Source organism: Arvicola amphibius, chromosome 3 (genome assembly GCF_903992535.2).
Source record: "Arvicola amphibius chromosome 3, mArvAmp1.2, whole genome shotgun sequence".
NCBI lineage: Eukaryota > Metazoa > Chordata > Mammalia > Rodentia > Cricetidae > Arvicola > Arvicola amphibius.
Window position 1 is genome coordinate 153,205,947 of NC_052049.1, and position 10,742 is coordinate 153,216,688.

General features: G+C 38.8%; 1 long non-coding RNA gene across 1 annotated transcript; it reads right to left on the reverse strand.

The window, feature by feature from the left end:
- Positions 1 to 2,860: 2,860 nt before the first annotated feature.
- Positions 2,861 to 3,313, reverse strand: LOC119808986. The gene is made up of 2 exons (XR_005284606.1): positions 3,236 to 3,313; positions 2,861 to 2,956 (listed from the first exon to the last, which is right to left on the reverse strand). It is a non-coding gene; the product is annotated as an uncharacterized LOC119808986 (long non-coding RNA).
- Positions 3,314 to 10,742: the final 7,429 nt, after the last annotated feature.

Sequence of the window (10,742 nt, forward strand, 5' to 3'; positions counted from 1 at the left end):
AAAGGATCATTCAGTTGCTGATGCTGCAGTAAGGGAAAGTTTCTAAAAATCAACATAAATATTGGTAGGAAATAACCTGTGTTACTTTTACATCCTGAAAGAATGAGATGCTTATGACTGCAGCATATTCTAACATATTTGATACCTACACCCTATTCTCATCTTTCATGTGGCTGATTTCTTGCCTTCCCAATCTATCAGAACATTTTTTCTGGATTGTCATTGTATTAAATCTTCCATATCTTTCAGCCACTAGTTCTGTGTTGAATTGTCTCCATGTAATTCATTCAACCCGAATATACTGAGATTGTTCATGAGAGGAAAGGAAGATGTTGTAATGTGTATCTTCTCTATTTCTTTACACCTAGTGTTTAATATGCATATTTGTTGGTCATCGAGTTAGTGCTCAAAAAATGCTTATTCAAGTACTTCAAATTAAGCCAGCAAGATGTGAATTTTTAAGGCTAATGGTATGAGTCACATACAGTTCATCTTGAATTCAATTCAAGACTACAAATCATTTAGAGGAATATTGCACTCTGAGTCTTCCACCATATTAGTAGAGTGATTTAGGGAAATTTAGTATCACTCTGACTGTGTTTGCTCAGTGTAAATTGTGAATAAATATGAATGGTCATGCTATTTCCTTAATTGGGCTCCTATAGGGTTAGCAAATAATTTCAGGGAAGAAGTCTGTAACTCAGTCAAATACTTAGAGTAGTAGATAGCAAGACATTTGCTTTATAAAACATGTCTGTCTGCATAGTGGTTATTATTAAACTATAACTATCAGCTATCCAATCCCCATCTTTCCAAAGTGTATATGTGACTCAAATACATAACTTTTATGCCCCTTAGAAAACAAGATAGACAATTTCTCCTCAAACAGCTCTCCTTATTTCAGCATTGTATCTTTATATGATATCTTTATATCAACATTGTAACTACAAATTTGGGGACTGGAAATGTTCAGATCTTAAAGGAAAAGGACACAAAAGTTCAGTCAAGTTTTGGTTGTAGCAGATATTCTGGGTCTCCCTGACCATTTTTTTTAATTTGATAGTTTCTGTTATTTAGTAACAAATGAAGTCCCTCACGTTGCACTGAAGTGAAGTAATATACATAAAGAGTCAAGCACCAGATCTATTAATTTCACAGTATGTCATTTCTTGTTCCTGTTCTTATATTGATTGTCCTGTATCCTAAGGAAGGACTATCAACAATTTCCATCTGTAAATAAGCTGTACCTCCCCCTTGCCTCTGTCAGCCTTCCCAAGAGTCAGATCAGATCACCCTCTTGCACACTATTTATCCACAGTACTGCGTTGTATTAGTTATCTTTCTTCTCACTGTAATGTATGACACAGCCAAAGCAACTTTTCAGAGGTGTTCACGAGAAACTGAGCAGATGGCAGTATTGTATTGTGACTCATTTGCCTGAATGGAACAAGAAGCAGAGAGAGAGAGAAGCACAAAGAACCTTAGATAAACAATAACACATAAAGCCTGATCCTTAGTAATACACACCCTGTAATGAGACCCTACTCTCTGAGGGCTCCTCAACCCCTATCCCAAACAGAATCATTAGCTAATGACCAAATGCTCAAACCTATGAGGGTATTTTCACATTTAAATTAAAACAAATGCTCGGTAAGCAGTCAACTGGCTTATTAATAAAGTATGTTACTTGATAGCCCAGATCAATATTGCAAATCTTAATATTGAAGAGAGAGTCATGGTATCGTTGTCTTCCAACTAGGGGATGGCTGCCATCTGCATGCCAGGCCATACTACTGGTCTAGGAAATATTGCTGTTATCCGAACTCTTGGAATTTCCATCTATGCTGGCAGTGATTGTCCACAAATTCCACATATAAATTTATCCAGATAACAATGGATGTGCTTTCCTGACCATGAGGTGCTAACTATTGTATAGGCAAGCTTCCAGAGGCTGGAAAACAAAAAGCATCTGGGATGGAATCACTGCTCCTGCTTTTTAAAGACAGTTCTGCCACATACAGGAGAAATAACACCCATACTGCCTGAAAATATTTGTTAAACACAACAGGAGGCAACCAGGAACAGACCAGAGACTAGATTATGATTTGAGGAATTCTGTCAGTCACCATAGAAAACCACCTGGAAACAATTTTAATGTAGAAATTTGAGAATTTGGGAACTGGTTACAATACTGTATTTTTTCTGTTCTTTATAATTGGACCAACTGTCAACAGAACTGCTATGGGGGAGCTTTAAATGGCCTAGAAGTATGACAACCTGTGTAACAGCCAGCAATGACAGGGAGAAGAAAGGAAAACCTCCACACAGAACATGGGATGAAGTTCAGTGTGCCACGCAGAAGCCTCTCAACAGGTTCTCACACTCTAGTGCTGAGTGAAGGAAATTCACAAGTCGCTTTTCCAGTCCCTCTCAAGGCCTCTATGTAGAGTGACAGCCAACTGGGAGCCAGTCTTTTATCCTTGATAGGATGTCTGATTTGTTTCGTTCAATGTTTGGATTCTGAGATAATTGCAGGTTTCTCAAATCACCGCAAGAAGTGGGAATCTAAGACCAACCTTCATCCTACAAGCTGCTGAGGGGCTCCTGGCCAAAGCACAGGCTTCTCCAGACCACAGCAGCACTTACGACCAACGGCCACCAATGGTGCTGCTCTCAGCAGTGCTGCCAAACACCAGCAGTCCGGTGGCCACAGAACCTTCCCTTCTGCCTCGTTGGGCAGAGGCATTCATTTCTTACCCACTTCATCAAACAATAAGGTTCTAATAAAAGTGCCTGGGTAGGGAAGCCTTGGAGTTTTATGGAAATATTTTCATTAGCCAAAATAAATACAGCCATACAGTATTTTTTAGGTAGACTACTCTTTATTTAGTTTGCATTTTGCTTATTTTGCTAGGCGCAGGCAGGAGAAATCTTTTTCTGGAAAAAAAAGAGAGAGCTGTGCAGAAAGAAAACATGGGAGAAAAAGAAAGAGTTGTTGGAACATTTTATTCAAACTTCCTCCTGAAACTTTATCTGGCAAGTCATGTCAGAAAATATAATGCATAATCTGCTAAAAAAGAAATTAAAAGTAGGGAATTTTTATTATCAGCCTCTATGTCCTGACCAGCACTTTCTCCTCTCTTTTGTGAGGCCAAATTCTACACTGATATATATATATATATATATATATATATATATATATATATATATATATATATTCTTTCTCCCAAAATACCTCCTGGGTTTCATGATCCATGGAGTTATTCGAAGATTTTAGAAATTGGATGGGGTTCATCACTGACTTTGTGAGAAGCACCGTTATCCTGTGAAAGAAGCAGAAAATTAAGATCTAATTCTTCCTGTAAATTTTTCTATGATGCAAATAATTAACTAAATTTTAATGGTACTTTAAAATATTTATGTCTTACCTGTGTTGCTTAATAAGACAGAATGAAAGAAGAAGGGAAGGGAGAGAGTTAATCTTTGAAATATGTCACTAAATTGATAATTATGGATTGGATTTTACCTGTATGTCTTACTTGCTACCTGAAGCCTATATGACAACTCTAAAATCCCTGTTCCCTTCTCATGTACTTATCTATTTGATATTGATTAATATGTTTTTAATGCATATTAATATGTGTGTGAGAGTGTGTATTTAGTTTGCATGTGTATGTGTATTGGATACCAGTCTAGTGTGGCCAATACTGGAAAAGGGTGCTGGAACTGGAATTATTGATGGTTTTAAGCTTCCAGGAGGCTGCTGGAAACCAAATTTGGGTCCTTTGCAAGAACAGCAAATGCTGTTAACGGCTAAGCTAGCTTTAGAGCTCCCCCAACATTTTTTAAAGCATTTTGTTAATCCTCCTGACTGGCAGTGGTGGCAATGGGTGACACCCAGCAAATCATCCACAGTCATTAGTTTCTGTTCAAGTCACTATTTGAATTAGTAGGTTTCCCACAGTCCAGCATATACCACGATCATGTCAAAGGCCTATAAAATCCAGATCTCTAGGCCTTGTCCCCAGGAATTCTGATTCAATAGGTCCGAAACCAGCTCTCAGACTTTTTGTACTTCTAGCCAATGTAGTGATAGTGATGTTTTTGATCCAAAGAAAATATTTGTGTGCACTTCCTCATTCTAGCCAATGTATATAAATTTCATCTCTAGCTCCCATTTCAACTAGTTGGTAGACTCTTTTGAAAATATTCTAAGAGAGGGAGTCACATTTGGAGTGAGGAATATTAAACATTTCTGTCCTTCCTATAACAAGTTTCCCCCTCCTTCTTTGTATTTGTGCATATCACATTCAGAGTCTTAAATCAACTTCACATCCTTACAACCTCCATGACGTGTAGCCTATCCTTAGACAGGATTAGGGTTGAGCACAACATCTCTATGTACATCCACTGAACAGTTCCATAACATCTACAGAACAGAAAAAAAACAGAGTCCCATGCCTGTTTATGAGTTACGGAAGCCTCTGAGACACAGAAAATAAGTCATAACAATTTACCTGACCATGTCCTACACCTTACTGTGTGTGCTTTTTATTACCCCCAAAGTCTATGGAACAGGTAGGTTATCGGCAGAATAGAAATGGGAGAATGGTGTTGTTAGAGACTTTTCTTCAGTTGTTTTCCCAAGGCAACACAGAAAGTGTGTAAACCGTTTATAATCACAAAGGCTATGCTCTTCACTGCTGTAGAAACGGGAGAGAAGCAAACATTTTCTCTGCTTTGAAAAAACACTAATCAAAAGCCCTGCTACATTTTAAGGATACGGACCAGCTCATGAAATACACAGAAATGTTACCTTCCTCTGTTACATTCCAGTGATGTGTGAACGGAGTCCTGTGCCATTGTGGAGTAACCTCTTCTAAATGTGATTCATAAAAAGAATGCCCTAGTTGCGGTATTTAATATCTTTAATAGCTTCAAGTTAAAAGGAATGTATCTTGGCGTTCTGAGATGGCTCAGATGTTAAGAGTACTGGCTGCTCTTATAGAGGACCTAGGTTTGATTTTCAGCTCCACACGGTGACATATAACTGTCTGTCACTCTAGTGCAGGGGGGTTAGATGCCCTCCACTGACTTCCAAGGTCACCAGGTATGTACACTGGTGTACATATAGAATAAAATAAGAACAACAAAACCCCAAATAACATATATGATATATACACACATGTATAATGAAATAATGTATCTGAGGATACATACATATGTGTATATATGTATATACATATATAGATAATGACCTACAATATATATACACATGTATATGAATATATGTATATCTTATGAGATATAAGGCTTATAGTTCAGAGGTTTGTCAATTATCGTCATGACAAGAAACAAGGCAATATTCAGGCAGAGACAGTGCTGGAGAATGAGCTGAGAGTTCTATATCTTGACCCGTAGGTAGCAGGGAGAAAACTGACTTTAGCTTCTGAGACCTCAGAACCAGCCCCGCAGTGAAATGCTTCCTCCAACAAAGCCACGCCTTCTAATAATGCCACTCCCTACAATCATAAGGGGGCTATTTTTATTCAAACCTCCACATCCTACTCCCTGGCCCCCATAGGCTTATAGCCATATCGTAATGCATAATGCATTTAATCCAACTTCAAAAGTCCCCATAGTCTATAATAGTCCCAAAATTGTTTAAAAGTCCAAAGTTCAAAGTCTCTTCTGAGACTCATGCAATCTCTTAACTGTACTCCCCTGTAAAATCAAAATGCAGATTACATACTTCCAATATATAATGGCACAGGATATGCATTACCATTCCAAATAGGAGAAGAGGGAGCATAAAGAGGAAACACTGGACCAAAGCAAAACCAGAAACTAGTTGGGCAAACTTCAAACTCTATGTTTTCATGATTGATGTCAAAATGCTCTTCAGATCTCTAACTCCTTTCAGCTTTGTTGACTGCAACACACTTCTTTCTCTTGGGCTGTTTCCAACACCTGTTAGCAGCTTTCCTCAGCAGGTATCCCAAACTTTGCATCTCCAACATCTTGGGGTCTCTAAGACAATCCAGGCTTCACCTTAACAGCTTCACTCAATGGCCTCTCTAGGCTCCATTCAGGGATATCCCTGACACATGAAGGGCCTTAGTGGCTTTCCTTAGTCGAGAAGTAAGATTCCATCACCCCTTTCTCCTATTCTTAACTCTAAAGCCAGAACCATGTAGCCAAAGCTGCCAAATTCTGCTGCTTGCTGGGGTTGAAACATAGCCATCTCATGCAATCACTTTTGCACCAGCTTTCTGGTCTTGGTGGTTTTCTTTGCTGCCCAAGTTTGGCTGTCCTAGAACTCACTCTGTAGATTGGACTGGCTTTGTACTCAGAGATTAGCTTTCCGCTATCTCCTGAGTGCTAGAATTAAAGGCATGTACCACAACCCTGAGCCCAAACTGTTCTTAGGTCCTTTTAACAAGATGGAGGCTTAAATTGGTGGGGTCTTGACCTGGGGTCACCACTTCTTTTATTCCATTTAACACCAGGCTTTTGTTTAATCTTTTCATATTCTTGAACACAGAATTCAGCACCATTCCACTTCCTGGTGTCCCCTTGCTTAACTCGCTCACTTTCATTGTAGATCTTCTTAGAAGAGAACACTAATAACCACAGGAGAGAGTTAATACCAGGCTGTTTTCATATTTCCTCTACCAATGCAACTAATCCAAAACTCCTCAATTTAGCTTCAGGCAGACTTTTTGGACAAGAGAAGAAAGTAGCCATGTTCTTATCAAAAATATCCCAAGAACAGTTTCAGACCACATACAAATAATCTTCTTTGAAACCTCTTGAGTTAGAAGCCCACAGTTCAAATCATCTTCAGCACCAGTGTCTGTCCATGTACCTACTAGGATGGCCAATGGAGCAGCACTTAAAATGTTCAACTGTTTTTCTAATCCAAAAATCCCAAAGTCCACATTCCTCCATACAATAGCAAGGTCAGGCCTATCACAGCACTACCACAAACCCTGGTACCCACTTCTGTCTTACGGTTTCTATTGCTTTGAAAAGACACCACCACAACAACAACTTTTTTTATTATTCTGATGATTTTTTTATTTATTATTATTTTTTATTTTTATTTTATTTTTTCATGTTTGATAGCTTTATTTTTTTATATTATTAAAAATTTCCACCTCCTCCCCACCTTCCATTTACCTCCCCCTCTCCCCTTCACTCCCCCTCCTTCTCCTGTCCAAAGAGCCGTAAGGGTTCCCTGCCCTGAGGGAAGTCCAAGTTCCTCCCCCCCATCCATCCAGGTTTAGGAAGGTGAGCATCCAATCAGGCTAGGCCCCCCCAAAGCCAGAATGTGTAGTTGGAGCCAAATCCAGTGCCATTGTCCTTGGTCACCACAGGAACTTTTATAAAGGAAAGTAATTGGGGCTAGTTTATAGTTCAGTGGTTTAGACTGTTATTGTCATTATGGGAAACATGACAGTATGCAGGCAGACATGGATCAGAGAAGGAACTAAGAGTTCTACATCTTGATCCGCAGGCAGCAGGGAGAAAACTGATGAGATTTTGAGACTTCAAAGGTCACTCCTACAGTGACAGTACTTCCTTCAACAAAGGCACACCTCCTTATAACACTACTCCCTATGGGTCTATGAGAGTCATTTTTATTCAGGCCACTACACTCATGTAGCTAAGGCTAACCTCAAAATGGCTATGTAGTCAAGGAGGATGGCTTATTGATTCTGATCTTCCCTCTTCCTTTGGTGTGCTAGGATTGAAGCGGGTGTTGTGCCAGTCACTATTACAAGTTCATGTAGTACTAGGGATTGAATCCAGGGTATTGTCCATGCTACATAAGCATGCCACTTTCTAAGTTACATCCCCCATCTGATGACCCCAGATTTTCAATTTAACTCATTTAAATTTAATTCAATGAGGAAGAGACTTGGTCAGACAACCTCATCAACTTAGACCATGAAACCCAGTATGTACAATAAGAATAAAAAATATATTTCAGTGCTTTGCTGGTCTTTAATATTAGAGGGTTTTTGTTTGTTTCTATTTTAACAAATATTCCTTGCTTCTCCAAATTCACAATAAAATTAATTGAATTTAGGCATATTGATAGTTGATATTTTTATATTTGACATTTTGAAGAAAGTGTATTCCAAAACAAGCCAATTCATTGGTAAATTTGCATATATGCTGCAGTGTAATTTAATAATAAAGGACTATTGTAAAAATCCCTTTCTAAGTCCTGGACAATAGTACCGGTAAAGACAGGACTGCCTGCTTTTATGTTTATGAAGATGAATAATCAAAACCATTTAGAAATGTACTTAATTCTATTCCTTTTTAAAATTTTTTCCCTTCTTTTAAAAAAATTAAAAAGAAAACAAACTATCTTTTTGCATTTTACATGGCAATCCCAGTTTCTACTCCTTCCATTCCCTCCACCTTCTATGTTTGTGAAATTTCTTTGAAAAATCATATTTAAATTTGTGCTGATAGAAACTAATCTGGTCCCTGTGACAGTGCTTTGTGGATTGTGTTGTGAGTTGTTTTTCAGATTCCTCACTCTGGGAAAGCGCACTCTGTCCTCGACACTGTAGAGAGGAACGGGCTGGAGTTTGGCCAGCTATGCACCTTACAGAGCTGACACTGAGATCAAAGAGATTCCCGCCTGAGAAAGAGGTCTGTGGACAGCGGGGTGGCACAGCTGATGCCAGCCAAGCCCGGGAGGCTGACTAGCCAGCAACTTCCCAGTCACCAAAATGTCATTGTCTAACTGGCAGGAATTGTAGGATTACGAAGCTCTGAAGACCAGTGGGACATTAGAGAAAGCCCACCCTCACAACTTTATTGAACTGAAAGAGAAAGAGTACATGGGATTGTAAACTCAGCTGCAAATAAATAAATACCCGTTCATTAATATTGTCATAACTAACTAAATAGCGTTATACCAAACCCTTTTAGTGTTGATCTTTTCAAAAAATAAACTCAAATGACAGAGTAACCAGGAAGAAGACAACAATGGTAGAAGAAAGTTCCAGAATTCTAAAAGTCAAGTCAACTTTAACTGCAAAGCTGCAAATGAGATTTACTATTATATTTGGGGTTTTTTTGTTTTTGTTTTGTTTTCCTTGCACATAAAAGAACGGACTAGAGGAAAAGCCACTGAAAATGCATGCAAACCATGCGATTGGAAACAATTTTGATTAAAATGTGTCAGCTCTCCATGGCAACTTCCCAGTCAAATTCAGCCAATGGCCTACAGAAATGACAACTTGCGGGCAGCAGGGGCAGGGGAGGCAGCAAAATGGGATCTTTCTTGACAAATTAGCAAGGAGCCATGAGTGGCTACAAAAGAGAAATTTGTTGACTCTACACTTTGGCCCGTGAAATGAGTGAGATCCAGAAGGACTCAGAACCGTTCAGAGTTTTAGCATTGACTCATGAGGTTGAGATTGAATAGAAAACAGGTATTATCTTAGCAAATATATCCTACGACTACAAGTAGAACAAATGCAATAGTAGAGAAAAAACTACAAGTAGAGACAGAGAGAAAATGCCCCCATAATTAACTGGGACATCCACACAAGGAACTTATACTCCCATATTTATTGACACAGTGGGTAAATATTTGCTTTTCTTTCCAGTTGAGGCAGGAACTTGAACGTATAGGTCCTTGTTTGCTTGTAAGGCTAGCAATGATTTTCCTGTAACCACGGGAGATGATCTAAGTTGACTTTGGATACTGACAGAAAGCCTGCGTACTCTGGGAGGAGTAGATGGTTCCATTACCGAGAGTCGTAGTGTTCTCTGTGTCATCAGGCCCTGTCAATGTGTTTGTTCAGGGAAGGTTTAACAATGTTAGTAGTTACTGTAAGTAGGCAGCTACTGTTTTCTTTGGGGATACCTGACACATTTACAAAGGCACACACATCAGAATTCAAAAAGAGAAAATTATAATAAAATCAGAAAGCAGTTGGGTTTTTTTTTCCTTTTTGCCTTGTATTCTCTACGTGCTTGTCATGATTTCCTGGACATCCACGCTTACTCCCTAAAGATTCAGATTTTATTAATATTTCATAAAACTATATAGCTTAGAAAATATTAACTTGCATTTCTGAGGTTATCTCATCCTGCCGCCACTTTGTTTTAATGTGTATAGATGTTTCTTTAATGTACCTCAAACACTTCTCTGCTGTATCACTAACCCAGTCCCCCCATGAAGGAAGATCGTTGTTTACTGTACAATTGCTAGTCTGTAAATGGAGACTTCACTTTCCTTCCTAGATGTCCAGACCTTAACATTCACACAGAAATTATATTAATTACAACACCGTTTGGCCAATGACTCAAGGATATTTCTAGCTAGCTCTTATATCTTAAATTAACCCATTTCTAGTATTTTATATTTTACCACAAGGTTTGTGGTTTGTTACCTCTTGCTTCTTGGGTGGCTACATGGCTTCTGCATTACTCTACTTTCTTTCCTCCCCTACCTCTGCTTAGACTTCCCTTCTTTCTATATTCTGCCCTTCCATAGGCCAAAGAAGCTTCTTTATTAAGCAATGGTAATAAAGCATATTCACAGCATCTAGAGGGAAATCCCTCATCACTAGTCTGCAACATACAATAATTCCCAAGCTGCTCTATCAGGTGCTTGGAGTAATAGAAGCAGGATGGGATCCCATTTGCTTGTGCATCCCAGAAGCAACACCCTACTATCAAACTTTATTTTTTTCTCTCCCCACGAT